Below are 23,081 nucleotides of genomic sequence, written 5' to 3'. Positions count from 1 at the left end.
CACACATACCAGTTTTGATGTGCTCAGCCGGAGCTGCACATTTGCAGGCTGTGGTGGAGTATACACTGGAGTGTGAACAGGGGCACAAGGCGCTTGACATTTGATGCTGAGGTCAGTGGAAACCAATGTGGCTACCTTGGGTTTCCTCCTAACTTCTCTAAACTAGAACCCAATATGTTCTCTTAAGCACAGACGTTGGAATAGGGCTGGCATAAGCCCAGAAAGAGAGGCCTGAGGGAAGACTAAATCTTAGAAGTAAGGGAGAACAAGGTAGAAAGAAAGAATGAGAAGAGAGAAAGAGAGGAAGAGAAATCATGATTCCTCCCACATTGGAGGAGGAGGCAGAAGTGCTGCGGGTCCAAATATGTGGCCTCTATGTTCCCCGACGTCCATAATTTGGCTTCCAGGAGACAGAAAGGAGAACTGTCACTACAAAGCCCGGGAAGGGAGGTGAGACCAGACTTGTGGGAGGAGGGGATCTACTTGCTTCCTGGCCCAGGCTCTTCTGGTAAACGTGAGTGTGTGTTGTGGTTTGCTGGCTGTCCCTGTTAACACCATGCCCTTCCTTGCAGGATGTGTGTGTGGTAAACATACCATCGGGATTAGAGAAACAGTTACTCCTGGGGATAGACTAAACAGAGCAGGACATTCCTAAAGCTCTTAAATCTGGGCACATTGGGGCCACCAAGAGGAGACCCAGAGGTTATACAAGCAAATTCTTAAGTCAGGCTCAGGCCAGACACACAGACGTTTCCATCTAGCTTTAAAACCTGCCCACAGCACAGGAAACTGATTCTCAGGCCACCCCAAGGTGCTGCTACCCTAAGTAAACATTAGGCCTCTATGTTGGATGGCTGACACCCCTGGGACACACACCTTTCTTCTGCCCTGAGTATCTGGAGATATCTGGTTAGACACTGTTTTCTTTCTATAACTTCATGTCTACAAAGGGAAACTCATCTGAAGACGGAATGTCTTCTCGAGTGGCCCCATGGGGAGGAGAAAATGTACTTCAAAGTTGGGGTTCAAACCTCAGTTCCAGCAGTCCGAAGCAATAAGGGCTTGGGTGGGTGACTGGCTCCTGAAGAGCTCGTTTTTTCCATTGTATCGCCATGATGAGTGACTGAGTACTTTTAAAAGGAAATACGTTTATCCTAGTGGGCTTCTAGGGGAGCTAGATATTCTCACATCCCCTTTATGAAATGATTTTCACCGGCAACTGAACCAGAAGGAGGCCACAATGCCCAATTATTTATGAATAGGAAAAGGATCATGGGAGAGTTCTCCCTTTTCATCTGTTCCTGGATGGTAGATGAGACATCTTAGTAAACTACACTGGATCCCCACCTTCTCCCAAATCATGTGACTCACAAATATTCTTCAGGGGTTGTAATGGTGCATACACTCCTGGCGATCTGCCAGCCTCTTCAGAGCTCTAACTGGGGAACCTGACTATAGTCGTGAACTCTCTTACTCAGGAACTTGGACTGGAAAGGATTTGGGATAAGAGACCCTAGGAATCCCATCGATCTCTCATTGTACATGTGTGCCTGCTGGGTAAGTGAGGTACAGACAAGAGGCAAGTGGAGGGTCTTGCTGGGTAAAACCAAGTTGTGTCCCAGTCTTGTCTATGGCCAACTTCAACAGCACAGCCTAGTATTGAGCCATCCATGGCCTTTTTACTTCAATGCACTTGCCCCAGTTCCCTGTGGAGGAACACTGAAATGGAGCTGTGTGATGTCACCTGGCTGCTGCCCAGCTGCAGACTGACTGCCCTGTCTATCACTCTTGCAGTTTCAGAGCCTAGCCCCTAGGGATAAGAGGAGGAGGGGTGGGAGGGGCAAAGGTGAGCAAGACAGCCATCCAGACCAGTGCCCACATCGAGCAGTGTCAACACAAGCTCCACCATCAGCTGCCAAAACAGAGACAATCAACAAGATTAATCACCCCCACAGCCATCTGGTGAAAGGATTTCAGAAATGCCATGTCATCATTAACTCCCTGACCAGCCATCACAGATTCACTGGAAAATGTCAGCCTGAAAGGCAAGCTCCATCCAAAGCCAACACTTTGCAGAAAGGAAAAAAAAAATGGATTTCATACTAAGAGAGCCTCTCTTCTAGGCTCTTTCTGTAACCATTGACAAAACGTTTTCTTGAGGTGGCTTGAATCTATAGCTAAATAATAGCCAAGCAAGAACAATTGGTTGCAGTGAATGTCCCTGGATACGAGGCCGAAATGGCAGAGACTGTGGTCAGTGCTCATGTGCCTCTCTCATTTCCAGCAAAGCAGTTACCCTTTTGTGTCTCCTGTGAGTTTAAGAAAGACATTTGGGGTGTCAAGTATGCCCAGGGAACCTCAAGGACTGTATAAGAAACCCAGTCCCTCCAAGCTTCACATCTTATTATGCAGATAGGACAGAGTGTGTTGAGAGTGGACACCAAAGAGTCTTCCATGCTTGGTCATGGACTGTATCCTGCGTCTCCATAGAGGGATCTCCATGTTTTCTGCAGAGATGGACAGTCTCTACAATGTTTTGAATTAAGAAGTGATGAATACATTAATGAGTGACCAAATCTGGGGTGAAAAATAGACTCCTGATAGATAATTACTAGGCCTTTGTAAGTTCTACCTGGCTTTGCCAGTGGCATGGTTCCTGGGATGGATCAGAGCACCATCTGAGTCCACCAAGCACTTTCTGCATAGAGCTGGTCTAAAGGGAGAGAGTTAAGCAGCAGTCCCCACAGGCTAAGTTTAGAGAGTTAGTTTCCAGGCTATCTGTAGAAGCTGGGACTAACCAAGGAAAAGGAAACCATGCTAAATACCTTAAACAGAGGCAATGCAATAAGAATATAATTGGCCACACAGGTTTTGAAAAAGGAAAGCGAAAGGAATATTCTAAAAGGAAAATGGTTTTGTTTTAATCAACGGTGAAAACTCAGAACTCCTTGGAGATTCTTAGCCAGGAGTTCATGTACTTGTCTTTCCTTTGGCTGTGAGGTGACATAAACCAAACAGAACCTCCCTGTAGGTGAGACAGGATTATAATGGTCACCAACATAACAGCTGGCTTTTTTCACAAGACAGGATCCTGAATCAAACCCCGCCCTAAGAAGTCCCCACGTCCGTTGTAGTACAACCAATTTAAGCTTATTCCCAACTAACTTACCAATAAACGAGACTCAGACTATGGTTATTTTATTTGGCTTTGACAATTGCTGGGTGATACCCCTAATCTACTCTTCTAACGGCAGGCCCTGGCTACGTCCCTCCAAGGTGAACCCCAGATACTCGTTGTTTCCCCTGGCCATGGTCTACTTCCCCTCGTGGCGGCTTCCTCCTCTCTTCTCCCTCTTCCTCTTCCTCATCCCACCTCTCTCCCCCAACCAGGTCACTCCAAACCCACCTACCTCGAATCCCTCCAGTAATTGGCCATAGCCAATTTTAGTTAACTAATAGTTTTAAATCAAGGAATAAGGTGTGCATGAGAAAAGCTTGTAAACATGGTAAGACGCCTGTAAGCCTAGACCTTCAGGCGTAGAACTGAGCATTACAATGCATAGTAAAACCTCATCAGTCCAGTAGCAGGCACGAAGTAAAGGTCGCTCAGCCCAGAGGCAGAGCTTGCTCAAGTCAGCCCTCCTTGTAGGCTCTGCCAACACTTGATCATGGCAAAGGGGCTTAGCTTGAAAACTGCATGCAGTCCCTACAGTTGGCAACCTGCAAACCAAGTCATTAAGCAGAAATAAGTGGAGCTGTTTGGATTAAACTGGCCAGAAAAAGTGGAAGCCAAACTCTGATTTGCAAGGGAGCTTTGGCAGTCCATGAGCTTAGCATTCAGAAGTTCAGAATGCCTCTATTCCTGTCCACAATGTTAGCTTAAAACTCACCAGCTCAGCTAGGTTGGCTGGCCACCCACAGAGCTGCTTGGGGATTCTTCCTGTCTTCAGCTCCCTGAAACTGGGGAATCTAAGTATATGCCACGACACTCAACATGTTCTTACATGTGTCCTGGGGACCAAACTCAAGTTCCCACATTTACAATGTAAATCACTCCACAGACAGAACCATCTCTAGCCCTCTTCACCCCTCTCATGTCTCTCTCTCTCTCTCTTTTTTTTAAAAATAATAATTCCTATTTACCCTTCATGCTCTTGCCCAGATGCAAGCTTGCATCAGTGAAAACACTCCAGGGGGATGAGCACCCGGACAGAGTGACCCTTCTCTCCTTCCAGCTTCACCTCCACTTGGCAACTTCCCTTGAGCTCACTCATATTTAGACTCAAAGGGAAAGACAGTGAAACACACACACACACAGATTTCTTTCTATGACAGAGCAGTGGATATGGATACGGTGGGAAGAAAACAAGTTACCATCACGAGCAGGCACAATTCCAGAGTCTAAACTGTGATTTTAAAAAGTCCCTAACTACGGCCCCTTTCCCCATGAACTTCTACTGTGCCATCCACCAATACAGCTTAGCAGCCATCATCTAATTTATCCTAAAAGCTCCAGGAAATAGGCCAACTAGTGCTGGGTCCTCTGCCCCAAGGTTTTGGTTTTAAATTGAAAATATATTTATTTTTATGTATATGCATTTTTTTCCCCTGCACGTATGCCTGGCTGTGTACCATGTGCAAGCCTGGTGCCTGAGGAGACCAGAAGAGGGAATCGGATAGATCTCCCCAGTACTGGAGTTGATACTGGAGTTGAAGATGGTTGTGAACCACCACACAGGGGCAGGAATCTAACCTGGGTCCTCTGCAAGAGCACTGAGTCATCTCTCCAGCCCAACCTGACCCAGGTTAATGCCTGTAGCTTTCTTCCCAGTGTCTTCTCAGAATGTCCTGTTCAATGACCAGGGTAGATTTCCTTGCCACGTAGTACGAAGGACAGCAGAATGGAGCCCTTCCTGAATTCTGATTTGATTTCTGAATACTTAGCTATGCTCTGACTTCCTATGTTGGTGGGTTCTGAACCATTTGATTGACACAAGGATTGGGGGCTAATTTATTACTCAGATTGTCACTTTCCAGTTTTGGGTGCTCTAGGAACAGAATTTGAGCTAGTGAGGGAACAACATGTACGGTGGTTTGAATGACAATGGCTCCCAAAGCTTATGATGGAATGCTTGGATCCCAGTTGGTAGAACTGTTTAAGAAGGATTAGGAGGTGTGGCCTTGTTGGAGGAGGTGAGTCACTGGGTGGGGGGAGAGGTATATCATGGAGGTTTCAAAAGGTTCCTAGTCTTCTCTCTAACTCCTGCTGACAAATAGAGATGTGAGCTTTCAGCTCTTCCTGCTGCCTTGTTTTTGCCTGCCATCGATCAACTCTAACCCTCTTGGAACTGCAACCCCAAACAATTGCTTTCTTTTATAAGTTTCTTCACTCATGTTGTTTTATCACAGCAGAAGAAAAGCAACTAAAGCGGCACATTTAAACATCCTTAACTTTTTAATATTGTTCATTTAAAATTTTGAAATCAAATAGAATTATGTCATCTTTCCTTTCTCTTTCCTCCTTGCACACCTCCCAATACCTCGCTTTTCTCTCTTTCAATGGCCTCACCTCACTTTTTCTGTCTTTCAATGGCCTCATTTTTCAATAATTGTTTTTACACCCACAGACACACAAATAAATTCCAAAATATATAATATATACACACACATATATATGTATATGTATATACATATATTAATTATATATTATATACATATATATTCCTAATACATACTATATATGTATATATGTATATTCCTAAATGTTGCTTGTACGTTCGTTTGTTTTCTGGGCTGGCCGTTGGGTTTGGATAACCAATGGCTGAGCCTTTTCCCAAGGAAGACTCTTTCCCGATTCTCACCATTTCTTAGTTGTCTGTAGTTCTTTATGTAGTGTTGAGGCCTCTTGGGCTTTCCTCGGTCTACTTTAGCATGTCTCATGTTTAAGCAGTCATGTTGATGAGATTTTATGGGTGTAACTTCTGACATTAATAGGAAACACAATATCATCGCACACTCCTTGGTCATCTGGGTCTTACAATCTTTCTGCCTCCCCCCACCCACCTTCTGCAGTGATCCCCGAGCCTTAGGTATAGAAATCATTTTACAGATATACCGGTTGGGAGTGGGTTCCACAAGCCTACATTTTGGTTGTGCTTTTCTGTAATGTTTCTCCACACCCTAGTAAGAGATGGAAGGTAAGTCCCATTGTTGAAGACAACATGCACTTCAGATGTAGGGCCTGGAGGCTCTGAGCTAGAACTGACCTGAAAGCTTCCTCCCCAAGGGCTAGCTTTCATCGTCCTAGACAATGTCAAGGAAGCTTCCAAAGGAGCAAAGCAACTGAAAGTCCCACAGAGCTATGATGGCTGTGAACCACAACAAAGACCAGCATTGCATGATTGCATGATAACCCCGAGGGTGCAGTAGTGGCACACATACCCTGGAAGTAACCAACAGCTCTCTAATTAATATGCTTAACAAGAAGGAGGATTCCATGTCTGGTACTGGAAACCTAGTCAACTCCTTAGAACTGGTGAAGTCATGAATATTAGCAGAGGACCCACAACCACAAACTTTACTAAAGCAGCATAATTCCTAACTACTTTCTAAATATTTGTCCCCAGACCCACAAATAAGGAGAGTCCTCAACCCTTATAAAATAAACTTCTCTTTGCAATATTAGTAATATTTATTCTCCTCAGAATCCAGGACATATTTAAGAGCACCCCTAGTCTGTCTACAAGAGCCAACCTGCGCTGGGGGTGGTACCACTCCAAACATCTGTGGAGTATTTGGGTAATTCTGTCAAATAGTAATATGATATTGAGCATCACTCCTGGTCTTGCTTTCTCTGTAGGCAAAACAAAGCTTTGGGATATGATACTATGGAATTATCCTAAATAACAGGGAGCTGACTTTTCACTCTGTAACTCAAGGGAAATAAGTCAACATGATGACTCAGTGGTAAACTTGGTGTGTAAGCCCAATGGATGGCCTGAGTTCAACTTCCGGAACCTACAATGGAAGGAGAGGAATGACCACGCACCCGTACATGCATACTCACACACACACATGCATACACAAACACACTCCTCATTTGGAGATGCTCCAAGACCAGGGCTCTCAAACAGGACGCACACTGTGTGTCTAACCTCTGAAGTCTTTTTTGTAGCTTCCATAAACTTGGAGAAGTAGGTAGATGTGAACTAGCTGTGCTAGTCTCTGGGTTATTCGAGACTCTGATATGTGCATTGCATCTCACCTTTGACCATATTGTCCTCTCTTCTTCAGCTCCCTTGGAATCAGGGCTGACCTTTAACTTGGTTGACTAATAAAATGTGACAGGAAGAGTTCAAACTGGACTGTTTTGGAATTGGTCCTTCCTGCTCTTAGACACTTTCTCTAGGTAGGTGTGGTGGAGCACTCCTTCAGCCTCAGCACTCAGGCAGCAGAGGCAGGGGTCTCTGGGAATTCAAGGCCAGCCTGATATACCAAGTAAGTTTCAGGACAGCCAGGATATAAAGAGAGACCACCATCCAGTAAAAAGGAAAGAAACTTAGTCTAGACGACTGGAAGAAGAGAGGCCATCTGAGGAGGACTTGTCGTTATCTCAGCTAATGGCTAGTGTCATTTGGCCCTGCATCCCGTGGGCATAACACCACAATATTAAAAACAATGTACCCTGAAACACTTAAGATATTCCAGGTCCATTTATCATTCCCTAGTCTTTGCATCAATTGTTTATCCTAGAAGTTTTGGTTCTGTTTACTAGGAGTGGCTTTTTAACGCTTGTTTTTATTGCATTAAGGATTAAAGGCAGGGTCTCACATTTTCAAGGCATGTATTCTATCACTGAGCGATATCCCAAGGTATCCTGCTCCTTTTTTTTTATTTGTTTGTTTTTAAGATTTATTTATTTATTTTATGTGTATGAGTATACTGTAGCTGTACAGATGGCCATGAGCCATCACGTGGCTGCTGGGAATTGAACTCCCCTCCCACCCCACCTTGCTCCGGCGTAATTCACTTTAGCTGTCTTCAGATGCACCAGAAGAGGGCGTCAGATCTCATTACTGGTGGTTGTGAGCCACCATGTGGTTGCTGGGATCTGAACTCAGGACCTTCGGAAGAGCAGTCAGTGCTCTTACCCACTGAGCCATCTCACCAGCCCCTTTTTTTATTTTATTTTGAGACATGATAATGCTATCTTACTGCGGCTGGCTTTAAATTCACTCTGTAGTCTAGGCCAGCCTTGAATTTGCTATCATCTGTCTCCACCTTTGGAGAAACTGAAATTACAGCCCTGTACCATTGATGGAGAGTGGATTTAGGAACTCATATCTGAATACTTGGCCTGTTCATTGCTATTATGGTGTCATTGTTTTTAGGTGATCTCAGATGAAAAAAAGTAAAGGATTATAGGTATTTATATCAACATCTGTGTATGTGTGTACAAATTCCTAGAAGACAAACAAAATTATACATGTATATTAACCTATGTGTGTTTGCTTGTATATAATTTTAGCTGGCAACCAAAAACTAGATATATATTAATTTCTATTAAACACACATAAGCTCAGTTTGAAAAACCAAACAATCCCCCACCCTCTGTGTCCTCTGTGTGTGTATGTGTGTGTGTCTGTATGTCTATGTGTGTGTTTGCATGTGTGTCTATGTAATCTTAGCTGGCAAACAAAACTAGGCATGTATTAATTCTGTATATATAGACATACATATAATAAATATATATATGTATATAAGATCTCAACTGAATAAACAAAGAATTATGGGTGTGTACACTAACCTGTGTGTGCATGTGTGTGTGTATGCATATTTAACATAGAAATATAAGTAGGTATGTCTAATATAAACATACATATTTCTTTTTTATTCAGGCCATCTGTTTCCATTTTAAGCTAAATGTAATCCATACCAATGTCTCCAAGTGTAATCCATTATCTCGTGGAACACTCTCTCCTTTCCCCTTGCGTATCTATAACCTTGTCTAACAGTGCAGAGCCTGGCTTCCTCCATTCGCCTTCTGTTTACTTAAATGTGATCCTCCACTATGTATAGGTAACGGTTTCGGAATTGTTAGCCCTTACCCTCGTGGAACAGAACAGAACTTGACCAGATGGGGTGCACTGCTTACAGATAAGTTGGGGTGCAGTGGTTATAGGCCAGCTGGGGTGCCTTCTGTGTACTAGGCAAATGCTCTGTCCCTGAGCTAAACCTTTGGCCTGTGGTTCTCTTCTCACTATGTGAAGTCTTGGCTGCAAACACCTTTATCTGCTGAGCCATCTTTTTGGCTCACTGCTAGGCCAGGTGTGTGTGTGTGTGTGTGTGTGTGTGTGTGTGTGTGTGTGTGGTGTGTGTGTAAAATAAATTTCTTTGGAAACATCACTTCTTGTAGTGTACTTCTTAGAGCACTAACTCTTCAGTCAGTTCCCTCTTTAGACAGACCTGTAGTCAGGCAAAGTCTGATGGTCAAGCCTCAGCCGGTTTGCGGAGCTATGGCATATTCTAGCACATCAGAGCCTCTGAGCTGGTCTGGAACAAGCACCTCTTGTAGCCCCACCCAGACTTCCCCAGACTCGTTTAGAGTGAGCGTTCCTCTCCATTTCCTCTCAAACCCAAAGCAAAAAGGTTTCTATTTTGAGTGAAATGCTACGTTAACACTTCTGTTCTGGAATACAGTGGTTCTCAACCTTCCTAATGCTGCCACCCTTTAATGCAGTTCCTCATGGTGTGTCGACCCCCGACCAGAGAACAATTTTCGTTGCTACTTCCTAACTGTCATTTTGTAACTGTTATGAATCGTAACGTAAGTATCTGATGTGCAGGGTACCTGATATGTGACCCCTGGGAAAGGGCCCTTCAAGCCTCAAAAGGATTGTAACCCACACGTCGAGAATTGCTGCTATCAAGGATGCATCTTTAGTGACTCTCCTGAGATGTCCCTTTCTGTATGATGTCCACTGTCAGCAGTCCTCATCTCCCTACTTACAGAGGCTGTTGAGGCAAGAGTAGAAGATGAATAAGTAGAAGATGAATAAAGAGCTCTGTAAACTCAACATCCTGGTCTGCAGGACTCCTCCCTGGCCCTGGGCCTCTGTCTAAGGAAGCACATCTAGATAAATAACAGGCCAGGCTGGGATTATTTCCTCTGTTCTGCTGAGCACTCCTACAGATAAGGAAGCCCTCTTCCTGACATAATGAGCCATCAAAATACATTTAGAAGAATCCCCAGGTAGAACAGCTATCTGGGCTGCTGACAATAGGCCTCCTTCCCACCTGTCTCTTTCATTAGGTATCCCAATAGAGAGGCTCAGCCATTACTCTTGGCCTGACAAGAGATAGTATTTTGGCCCTTGGAGCTCTGACAATTGCATTCGGCCCATTTAATTGCTTCCAGCACAAGCAAGGGCTTTATTAACAGAGCTCAGATCAGCCAGACCTTCCTTCAGGTCATTGGGAGCCAGGGTTAATTGAGGCTTATTTACAGGAAGCTATGCACACTCCAAGGGGACGGCAGCGATGGGCCCTTCTCTGTTGTTGTTAGTGAATGAGGTCTGAAACTTGGAACCTCTTCTGTAAAATCTTCCCAGGCCCCAAAGTGCACTTGAACTTCCACCACTAGCCCCCTAAACCCCCCACCCTACCCCACCCATTGCCCTTTCCAGCTCCTGCTGTACAGCCCAACGCACAACACTCTCTCCCAAACGCTTACGCTAACAAAGCCCTCTGACTCTCTTTGTGCAGTCCTTGATATAGACTTGTTAGGGCTAGAGGCCAGACCCTGGCAGCCCAAACAAGTAATGTTTGGCCAACCATCCTCAATAGAACACTTAAGGAAATGGGTAATATCGAAAAGTAGTAAAAGATTTATTCAACGGGGCCACATTTGGAAGAGGGACATTGATCTTGTGACAGCCTGGCAAGTCCGTCTTTGAAGTCCTGACATGAGATCCCTGTTTAAACAGAGAACAGGAAACCTGCTTAGCTAAGCGGTCCTCGTCACAGTCTGATGGGGGCCTGAGAGGTGGGCAGAACTGTGTGGAACTTCTTTCCAGGCGACAACCTCCCTCTGGCTGGCAATAGGGATGTTTAACCTTTATCTTCTTCCAGAATAGACTTCTGGGAAAATTCCGATTTCCTAAGACCCGTTGTTTCAACAGTCTGATAGCTTAATGAAGGGGTCCCAGTGTGTCTCTAGAATATCATAATTCTTTCCAGAAAGCTTATAAACCCACCTATCCAGTTGTCCAAGAGAATATCTGTGGGCTCCACTAGTGATCGTTGAAGACCCTCTAGGAATCAGATACTCTCATGCCAGGGGTAGTTTGGCATTTCTTTTTGGGTACCCTGTCCACATAGACACCCCTGTACACCGAGGACTGCCTGAATACCTTAAACCACAGCCACTGCAGGACACGGAAACTGTAGACTGGGGTTTAGGCATCCACTGCCCCCAGTGATTCTAAATGTGTTTTAGCATCAGGCACATAGGTCTCTAAACCTATCAGTTCAGCTTCCCTGTGCTTCAAAAGAAGTTAGGAAGCAAAAAAGGGTTAAAGAAAATGAACGTATTGACAGTTTGATGAAACCAAAGAGAGATGGGTTCCTAGTTTTCTCCCCCCTCTTCCTGCTGCAGTGTTAAAATTGTGTAGAAACGATCAAATAAAAGCCAGGAAATATAAATATGCCAACTTAGTTATCTGATGATAGGCTGTCAGAGCCATGTGACATCTTTCTGCTAGATAAGCCTCCTTTTGGGGTGACCCCAGAGCTGTAGCCTTTCTTTTCCCAAGAGTGAGATTCCTAGGGAGATTTGAAACTTTAGAGTTCATTGCTTTAGGGCCCACATTTTACTCTGTGTGTCACATCTCTTTTGCTATAAAGAAGCACAACTTTAGGAGCATCTTTAGGGTCTCCAGCCATCTTTTTTTGGTTTTTGTTTTGTTTGTTTGTTTTTTGTTTTTGTTTTTGTTTTTTTTTGTTTTTTTTTTTGAGACAGTGTTTCTCTGTGTAGCCTTGGCTGTCCTGGAACTTACTCTGTAGACCAGGCTGGTCTCGAACGCCTCCAGCCATCTTTAGGCATTTGAGTTCCATCCAGACTATTATTTGCTTAGAAACTAAAGGGCTGTAGGAAGAGGGCGGGCTATTGGCACGATTTGCTTGCTATTCAGCCTAGTCAGCTGGTTAAACGTAAGAAGCAGCACTCAGGAGATGTCAGCTATAGATTTCCAAACACAACTTTAAGTTCAAATCCCTGTAGGCATATCTTTGTTTCCTAGTAAGTCATCATATGGGACAGATAGCTCAGAGGCCATTTGAGATAAACACGCAAAGCAAATCAGAGCTTCTCTGATGGCTGGAATTGTGACACTTGACACTTGGACTGGGGAGTAAATGGGGTCTCTCCAGTATAGAACATCAGACAGACATTCTGTCCCACCCAGACACCGTTTTGTTGTCGTTGTTTTTGTTTTGTTTTGTTTTGGGAATACACATTCACCTACTTTTGTGCCAGGTTAAGGAACTGGGGCAAAGGAATTCTGGCAATTCCAGTTAAGCCTTTCTCCCAGTAAGAAGAGCTACTGATTATCATGCCCCCAGCCTTGGGAAACACAGAAGCAGGGCTTGAGACCTACTCTGCAGGTGCCCTGCCACCCTGCCTTATACTCCCACTGAGGCTATACCAGCCATGACTCAGCATCCTGTGGACCCTTCAGGAAGCCCACAGTTGGGAACGGGAGTCATGTGGATGATGGAAGAGCCCAAGATAGAACAGGTAAGGATCAGTTTCTCTCTACCACAGCCAAGAGTCAGCTCCTGCTTGGGCCTCCGTGTCCCTTCCTTTCTTCCTTTACCTCTATTTATCGGTATTCTGGTCTCCCTTAGCCCTGATTGTTTTCCTTTTCTTCCCTCATCTTCCTGTGTTTGTTGCCTCCTTTTCAACATCCCTTGCTCAGTGTTAATCCGCAGAAGATCTGGTAACTGGCAAGAGGCTCAGAAGCACTGGGAAGTTATTTCCTCGTGTGAATCATTGTGGAAACTGCAAGAAAACAAGGAGCTGCAACATGATCATGAACTTATGCACACACACACCCACACACACACCTCACCCTAGGGAAAGTAGTCAGTCTTTCTTTGGGGAAGACATTTATACTCTCAGACATAGACAGCGATAGAAAGAACATATACCATATACATCAGTTAAAAATTCCTAGACAACCCACATAGATCTGTAGGCTCCTGGATCCAGGGAACAAGGTTAAGATTCAGGTTGTTTAAATGGAATCTCCTCGACGGGGAAGTTTCAGGCTATCATAAGCAAATCCAGAGACTTGTGACATCATCCTGGTAGAGAGGAATAACCCATATGCTGCGGGCTAACCTGGTGACATCAAGTTTTTATTGCATGTAATTACAATGAGAAGAAGATGACTGGACTGGAGGCCCTGTCTCTATAATAACAGACTAGGCAAGAAGGGACTTTTGCTGGGGGAAGTTAATGGATGCCCTTGCATGGATGATGCAAACGTATCCTCAACAAAGTGAACGGGTTGGCAAATTCTGTTGTTCATCCTCAGCGATGTTTGAAATGATCTCTCTTTCCTTTCCATTTCACTCAATTCAGCTTCCATGACTTCAACCTTGGACTGTTACCATACCTCCCAAAGACTTCCCACCTCTCCTCGGTGCCCTTTCCAGCCCCAATTGCCTGCTAAGCGCAGGTTGATCATGCTATGGAAAATACCATCACATATCCTTCCAGCGCACCTACAGGAGGCAGCTTATCTTCTTGCTGCTGGTGTTCGTGGCTCTTGGCAGTCTTTAACCAGGCCCCTTGTAGTCAGAAGTCCCATTATGCTCCCAAGGAGAGCTAATCTTCAGACTATGTCTGGCTGTCATCTATCTACTCATTGTCTACATCGTTCTGTTTATTATTTTTTAATTAATGATATTTTTGTTTACTCTTTAAAAATTGTATATGTTTAAAATTATATTTTGGTTATGTTTGTTTTAGTTAGGATTTCTATTACTGTGATAATATAGCGCCACTGAAAGCAAGTTGGAAAGGAAAGGGTTTGTGTCAGTGTATAATTCCCAGATCATATTCAATTATCGAGGGAGTCAGGGTATGAACTTGAGGCAAGGGACCTGGAGGCAGGTACCAAAGCAGAGGTCGTGGAGGGGTGTTGCTCACTGATGTGCTCCTCCTGGTTTGTTCAGTTTGTTTTCTATACACTCCAGTATCACCTACCCAGTGGTGGTACTCCTCATAATAATCTAGGTCCTCCCATATCAATCATCAATCAAGAAAACGTCCCACATGCTTGCCTATACCATATCTTATAAAGGCATTTTCTCTATTGAAGTTCCCCCTTCTCTGATAGCTTGAGTCAACTTGCCAAAAACAAACAAACTTCAACAACAAAACTTTAGCCAATACAATCTACATCCACCATTACCACCCTCCAGGTCCTAATAATACCTCCACCCTCCCATCTTCATGTCCTCCTTTTTTGTTAATAATCATCTCCTAGATCCAATTAGTGCTCCCTGTACACACATGGGTATAGAGACATCCACTGGGGCAGGGGCAAGCCACCAGCAGCCATTACCCCATATCAGCCATTTCCCCATACCCCTTCCTCAACAGCCATAGCTGATAGCTCCTATACCAAAGGGCCTTTGTGACCCATTCTGGAATTTTGACCAGCTTAAACTTGTGGAGGTGGCCGTAGGTGCTTACACATTTATTTTTTCCTTTTTAAAACAAGATTTATTTTATATGTACAGTGTTTTTCTGTATGTATTTATTTACCGCATGTTGAGTGTCTGGTATCTGTGGAGGCCAGGAATGGGCATTAGATGCCTTGAAACTAGAGGTCCAGATGTTTAGGAACCACATGGACTAGGAGCCAAACTTGAGTCCTCTGCAAGAGCAGCAAGTATTCTTGGCTGCCAAGTCATCTCTGTAGTCCCTGTAACTACTCATAATTATCATTGTGACTTAAAAAAAAAAACTAGTAATCCAATGTCAGTGCAAAATATTCTTGCCCTATTGAATCTTCTAGACCCATTCTTCTTTGACATTCCTCCTGAGACCTCTTGTGGCTACCATGTTAGAAAGGATGCCCCTGCACTCTGTACAGCACGTACAAAGACTCTGTCCTTACAGGGACGTTATCCATACTTCTCTATTAAAGCTTACCCAAGGTAGGGTTGAGGTCTCTTCTATTCTGCTTTTACTTCTCACAGTACCTTATGCAGAGTCAATCCTGACTCCATAAAGGATTGAACGCTTACCGACAAATAAACAGTACACTCTGGAGCTTACATACATCCTTAACTGGAGAACTAGGAGCTACAGCGCAGGACCAGACACGGGTGTGCTACCAGGTCTAAGAGCCTCTTCACGGAAGACACTGCACTAGGAAGTTGCTAGAAGCTGAAGAGTAAAGGCAAAGAGATAGTGGGTGAAGGGTTAAGACCAAAGCAGGAGGGCCTGGGGACCTAGCTCAGGGAGCAGTCTGTGAAAACCTGTCTGATCCTGGCATTTTAATGACACATGATGATGGATACCTATAATCCCAGTACATGGGAAGTAAAGGCAGGAAGTTCAAGGGCATTCTTAACCACATGGTGACTTCAAGGTCATCCTTGGCCACATGATGATGTCAAGATCAGCCTTGGCTACATGAGACCCCCGCATCTTAGAAACAAACAAAGGAAAGCAAACCATATCAAACAACAACAACAAAACCCCTCTGATTAAAACAAAAAGTCTGGGGCTGGAGAGATGGCTCAGCGGTTAAGAGCACTGACTGCTCTTTCAGAGGTCCTGAGTTCAAGTCCCAGCAGCCACATGGCGGCTCACAAACAACTGTAATGGGATCCAATGCCCTTTTCTGGTGTGTCTGAAGACAGCTTCAGTATATTCATATACATAAATAAATAATTCTTTATTTTAAAAAAGTCTGATTCTGTGGAAACAGAAGGGAAAACAGGTTTTTTTCATGCTCAAATCTGTGTGGGCTACCTTGCTCCTTGTTTGCTCATGGTCCTCATGACTACAACATGGTACAGAACCTTGCTTAAGGTCATGTGGCCTAAAAAGACTGAATTGGTACACACATCCAGGCCTCTGGATTCCCAGGTCCACATGCTAGAGTCTGCTCCCCATTGGCAGTCCTTTATACAAGATGCCTGTAGTATGAGCACCTCTCTCCTGGTTATGAGAAATTAGGAAGCAATCTACACTGAAACCAAATGACATACAGATATAACACATACACACGTGGGCATGTACATGCACGCACACGTACACACACACACACACACACACATACACACACACCATTTCATCAAGTCATCTCTGACTTCTCAATGTTTTATAAGGGTACCCTAGACTCTCCCACTTCTAACTGTTCCATTCCTTGCCACTGATTATCTCCCTCTACCCCCAATCCTCTATTCACAGGCCCTGCCACATACACTCAGTTCCTTTAATATAATGCCTTTATTCTTACATGTGTAGCTTTACATTTGGTGTCTCGGTAGAGCAGGGTGTGTTGGGTTTGATTCATACATAACTCTTCAGTGTGGTATGTTGTTCATGGTCCTTCCAACCATTGGCTATGTCAAATGCCTTCCCATCAGTTTGCTATCTTTGTGCTCTTTTCTAAACCCAAAGCAATTTCCAAAACTAAAACCTGATATTTATCCTTTGTGGAATCCATCCTAAATTTCACCCAAAGGTTCCATTCCTACAGTCTTGGTTGTTATTCTTTGGTGCATGGCAAGACAATACAATCTTTCAGTGATGGCAGGAGGGAAGTTAGGTCACATAGGGTCTGACTGCCCTCTTCTTCTCTCTGTGTGTTCCTCTTCATCCCCCATTTCTTCTTCCATAATACCATGAGATGAGCAGACCTCCTCTACCACACACTCCCCACACAGTGTCCTGTGCTGCCATAGACCCAAAGCAATATGGCCGAAAGACCACAGACTAACAGCTTTGAATCACCCAAAATGAACCTTTCCTCCTGAGAAAATAAGCTCAGAGTCGGTCACCGTGATAGGAAGCTAACACAGCGTCTCACCAAAATAACTACATGGAAAACATCTAAGTTGTAAAAATATTTTAATAAATAAATGAATAAATAAAAAAATAATGTTTATAAATACTATTTATTTTTAAAAGTTGATTGTTTAAACACCAAAGCAAAACACAGTTATAACTTGCCTGGCTGAACTTCCTTGAACAAGGGTGAGGTGCCCATGGCACACAGTCCCAAGGTCACAGCTCAGCGGTGTTTGCTGAGCTCACCTTGCTCCAACTCATTGGCTGGAGATGGCACCCAGAATATCTCCTTCTGTAAGCCATGGGTGCTCAACAGACAAACGTGCACGCCCTTGGCAATGCCTCCTGCCCACTGTCTGATATTCTTCAAGAGCTTCTCTTCAAGGAAGAGATTTAATGAGTTGAAAACAGAGAAGGCACACACGCAAGGAACTGAGGATTATATAATCAGATCCTAGGCTTTTGCTTTCATTGTCTGGCTTGGATGTAAAACACCTTCCACAGTCCGTGGGTTTGAACACTTGGTCCCCAGCTGTTTAGAGAGACTATGGAAACTTGCGCTCTGAAATGATGAACCAGGATGGAGCTTTCTTCCTTTCTGAGCTTATTTTCTCACACTGACAGAGAGCCAAGATTTTTTTTTAAAGATTTATTTATTTTATGTATATGAGTACACTGTAGCTGTACAGATGGTTATAAGCCTTCATGTTGTTACTGGGAATTGAATTTAGGACCTCTGCTCGCTCTGGTTGGTCTGCTTGCTCAGGCCCAAAGATTTATTTATTATTATACATAAGTACACTGTAGCTGTCTTCAGACACACCAGAAGAGGGCGTCAGATCTCATTATGGATGGTTGTGAGGCACCATGTGGTTGCTGGGATTTGAACTCAGAACCTTCGGAAGAGCAGTCAGTGCTCTTACCCAACGAGCCATCTTGCCAGCCTGGGCCAACAGTTTTTATTTATTTGTTTATTCAGCTAGGTAGTCATCGGTGGGCCTTTTTGGTATAGAAAGAAGTTCATAATCACATATTTAAAAATATTACACTCTGATGACTTCTCCCAGTCCATCAGAACACTTTTTACCTGTTCTAATAAAATAAAATAATAATGTTTTTACCTGACATATTCTTATGTAGTATTTGTTTATTTATTTATTTACAGCTGGGGCAGAGTCTCATTGCATAGCCTGGGATAATTTGGTATTTTGCTATGTAGACCAGGCTAGCCTTGAACTCATAGTGAACTGTCGCCGTCTGCCTCATGGGCTCTGGAATTGAAGGCATATGCCATAGCATCCAGCTCTTTTGTTTTTAGATAACTAGTACAGTTTTTATTTAAAAATTCACGCTGGGCAGCCGTGGCACATGCCTTTAATTTTAGCACTTGGGAAGCAGAGGCAGGCAGTTTTCTGAGTTCGAGGCCAGACTGGTCTACAGAGTGAGTTCCAGGATAGCCAGGACTACACAGAGAAACCCTGTCTCAAAAAAAAAAAAATAGTTACTGCTGCCACTTATTACACAAATAAACATCACTTATGCACGTTGCACATGACTCAAACAAAGCGGAAATGTAAACCACGAAAATACTTCATCCTTCTCCCTGTCACCACCCCTTCCATCAGTTAACTACAGCTATATTCATATTTTCAATTATCTTTTCTATCATCCGTAGGTCTGTCTATCTATCTACCTACCTATCAAGATAAATGTGTAGTACATTTAAACTATAATAAGTTAGTTCTTTCTAATGATATCTAACAGTGAGTTATATATTAAGCACGTTAACCTTCAAAAAAGTTTTTCATAATCATCTATCTCTACAGCTGACTTTTCTGGACCATGACTCAGAGCCATGACGACTTTCTACAGCTGAGAGACCAAAGCGAGGTTAGGTGAAAAAATCAAGATTTGAGAAGCAGAAGAAAGACATATTCTGCGGTTTACACAAAGATCAGTTATCTTCAAGACACTGTGTTGTGAGCAAGAGTGAGTCTTGCTGCCGGGTTGTGATGTAAGCTGGGCTGCACCGAGGACTGGGTAATTCTTTTATGTCTTACGTCATGTGCACAGCTCTACCCAGGTTAAGCTGCAACAGAGATTGCCACGATAGTGACAATAACATCTGCACGGTACCTCGTAGTTACATGGCCTGCCTGGCGCATCACTTCCCTTTTGGGTTGTGATCCGTGGGAACATCCATGCAATTTATCTTTAGGACTCCCATAAGCCATGTTATTTATGAAGGCTCTGAGTGTGGGGTTGTGCGTGCCAACTTTTCAGTGAGGCAGATTCAGATTAATAAATTTCCTAGTCACTGTATTCTTCAGCTTCTCTTAATATAATAAATACCTGAGAGATAACTTACACTGGCTTGCAGAGAGAGAGACCAGGGTTGCGTTATCCCCTTTGGAGGCCTGCTGATGACTAGAAAGCCTTCTCACAGGGCCATCTTTCCAAGTTTTCATCACCTTCCAGTAACTCATCTGGGACCAATCACTTAATACACGAGCCTGCTGGAAGACATCGAAGATCCAAACTATAGCATCACAGTGATTGCTTAGTCTTCGTTTCCTGTCTCCCCGATCGTGCTGCGGGGTGTTGCTGCTTTATTTATAGAGACTGTAAAAGTGAGACCTCTAGTTGCACAGGGACCAAATATTTGAATATTTGAAGCAACTGAAACTTGTCTTTTTCTCCATCCAAATACCTGAAGAAAACAGGCATTCTTCTTTTTTCCTAGTTGGCTTGGGGACTCGATTCTTTTGAGGAATCCTCACAAGGTCCAGCGATCTAAGCTTCTTTCCCCAGGTCCCACAGAGGGCAAGAACTGAGGACAGAGGTTAGCAGACGCTGGTAAGAGAGAAAACTGTTGACTTGCAGAAAGCAAATGAGATCCATTTCCCTTTATAATCTACTGTTCATGAGTAGCAACACTCAAGTGTCAAAGTCGATGCGGCAGTCCATGAACAAATGCTCCTCCTAATCTCTCCAGATGGGTGTGCTTCAATTTTTAATCACCTGTAATTAGGGTGACAGGTTCTAACACCACCCCAGTTAGTAGCTGTTTGGCTATAAAATCGTCCTCAGGTTCTAGGGCCAGGTACTGGCAGGGCCTCTTCCTAGGAAGAGAAGGAAGACTCAGAAGCCATGACTCACTAGGGCAATTTGTATTAATGGTCACAAGGTGCATAGCTATTTCTTCCCCACTCCCTTTTGGTAGATACTTTCCTGCATTTTCCACTTATCTTTCAAACATTATAGAGCCTGACTTGGTGGGAGAGGGGAAAGCTTAAGGGATGAGATCCAGCACTCACTGTAGTAGGAAGGATGGTGATTGGCTGGGTCCGCTCATCCTGGAAACTTCTAGTATTGAGGTGAAGTATTTCATAACAGGTTTATGAAAAGCTCAATTATAGTTTAGATGAAAGAGAAAAAAAGAAAAAGGAAGAAAGAGAAAAGAACTTTTTAGGGATAGATTTACTGATCTCCAACTATAAAGAACAAGTGTTCACACAGCAAGTTTTTATGACCTGCCAGTATATTCAAAAGACCCAACAATGACACTCTCCAGTACTAGGGTTCCAAGGAAAGAGGTCTGTAATATTGACTACGTTTTATTGTTTGTTAGACATGTAAGATGTCATTATGTGATCGATTTTCTACTTCTCGCTCTAGAAAAATTGCCATAATTGAATTGACTTTCTTTCAAATTGGAGTCCGTCTATCATTAGGCACTGTACGAGATGGGTTGAGTTCATAGGCCTCAGTCTGACAAGCTTGGGTGTTTGCAGAGGAAATGCCATGGAGATGAGATCTCTCTGAACAAACCCACTTGCAGGCTTAAAACTTACAGCAAAATTCAAAGCATCATTGCCAGTAGACAAGAAAGTAATATGTAGTGTGGTCCCGATTGCTCCTTATAATTTTTGTGTTAAGCTGTTTGCTTTGTATTAAAGTTATATTACAGAAATAGAGTTTGAGGTAGTTTGCGGATACTGCTTAGCTGAGGGGTATTCTATCTAGGCCGAGATTGCCTTCTCATGGCCAATTCCCTTCCCTTTCTACATAATTAGGGTAAAAACTACATGAACATTGCTTGTCTGGAAGGTTAAAATATAGTCATTTTTCTACAGTACTGGAGACCAGTCAGTGGAAATCACACAAATATGAAGGAAAGGGATAAGTTCCCGTTCTTTGTTCAATTGTATTGTGTAGGGAGCCGGTATTCGCCATGGCAAGATGGCGCCTACTTCCGCTGTCGAATAAACAACTGTTTGCGCATGTACATAGAGAACTGTTTGCGCATGTGCATAGAGAACTGTTTGCACATGTGCGTAGAGTGAAAAGGCGCCATGTCACGGCCCATTCTGGGGCGTCACGTAGGGTAATGATCGAACAGCCAATCATGGACAGACACGACGCACTGTGGTGTATATAAGCAGTGCGGATTACTGGCTCGGTCTCTTTTTCCCTCTGAGAGAGGGCAGTAAATGTCGTTGCTGCAGAAGGAACCTAGTGTGTCCACGTGTCTTCTTCCCAGCGAAACGAATGCCCGGGCTACAGTATTGTCTTTACCTGGGAGAAGTGGGATATAGCTTTTGTAAAGACTGGTTCATCAAAGGTGACTGAATCCATTAGAGTGAGAATAGGGACCCAACTGTGAGGTGTAGTGAGAGAGAAGACAGGGAGGGTGTGATATAGCCTGGGTCATTGAATAAAGAACAATGTCCTCTCCTCTCCTCGACTCTGAGACTCACAGTTCCCAGACACAGAGTTTCACATTCTACTTGAGGAAAAATAATGTCCTCTTCAAGTTAACCACTTATGAGGACAAGAGGCATAGCAACAGGTAGGATTTTGTCTCAGTCTTTGACAGCACCTTTCAATGTCACATAATCTGTGGTTGTTTTTTTTTTTTTAAATAATTTATTCCTGTCATTTCTCTGGCCTCTTTCTGACAGTCTATTTCTTAAAACTTAGCCTGGTGACAATTTCCTTTAACAAAGCCACACCTACTAATCAGTCCCAAATAGTGCCACTCCCTGGTGATTAGGCATTCAAATATTTGAGCCTACAGAGGGCCATTCTTATTCAAACCACTACAAGTGTCCTCCTCAATCACTTTTCTGTATTATTTTTTAGAACAAGATCTTTCACTGTACCTAGAGTAAACTATCAGGATAGACTGGTTGGTCACTGAGCCCTAGGGCCCCTTCTGTTACCACCTCCCTGGCACTGGGATTTTAGGCATACATCATGCGCCTGGCTTCTTACATGGGTTCTGGGAATACAAACTCAGGTTGTCATATGTTTAAAGCAAGCACTTTACCAACTAAGCCATCTTTCTAGTCTCTCTGTGTTTTTTACATAATAAAGTCTTTTTCGTAAGTATTATATAGTATGTCTTTTTCATCTTATCTGAGACTCATAATTTCTTACCCTAATATTTTTCTCCCTCATTTTCTTAGCTTTCTCTTAGTTCAGGGTGCTATTGTAATATAATAGAGACTGTATGGCTTATAAACAACTGAAGTTTATTTTTCACACTTATGGAGGCTAGAAATGTTAAGCCAACTGTCATGTTGGCCACTGTCTGGTGGTGATGCTCTTCAGTGCTCTAAACCCTCCCATGAACTACATCTTTACCTAGCAGATAGAAGGCCAGAGGGCTCTTTGGAGTTTCTTTTCTAGGACTGTTCATTTTGCTCAGGCGGACTCTGGACCCTGTTAATGATCTAATCACCCCAGAGGCCCCACCTTCTAAAACAAACCATCACTCTCTTGGTCTGGAATTTCATTATATGAATATTAGGAAGATGCACAACATTTCAGTTTGTTTAACTTCTATTTTCATCCTCCTTCCCTTTTTTTTTGTTGGTTTGTTTCATTTTGATATCTCTTCAAAACTGAATAATTTTTCAGTGTGTCTGATGACTCCTTCTCCTCTCCATGTTTAAAAATAGAATACTAAGACCCAAAA

At 43.4% G+C, this 23,081-nt stretch overlaps 1 long non-coding RNA gene across 4 annotated transcripts in view; it reads left to right on the top strand.

Moving 5' to 3' along the window:
* The window catches only part of LOC116071564, an 89,096-nt gene that overhangs the window by 24,176 nt on the left and 41,839 nt on the right, over positions 1-23,081 (top strand). The window contains exon 3 of one of the 4 annotated variants that reach the window (XR_004110990.1): positions 18,925-19,138. The exons of the other annotated variants lie outside the window; for them this stretch is intronic. This is a non-coding gene — a long non-coding RNA (uncharacterized LOC116071564). The remainder of the gene's footprint in view (positions 1-18,924; positions 19,139-23,081) is intronic. 4 annotated transcript variants of the gene reach the window in all.

The sequence above is a fragment of the Mastomys coucha genome, unplaced genomic scaffold (assembly GCF_008632895.1).
Source record: "Mastomys coucha isolate ucsf_1 unplaced genomic scaffold, UCSF_Mcou_1 pScaffold1, whole genome shotgun sequence".
NCBI lineage: Eukaryota > Metazoa > Chordata > Mammalia > Rodentia > Muridae > Mastomys > Mastomys coucha.
This window is presented reverse-complemented; position numbering and strand designations above follow the sequence as displayed.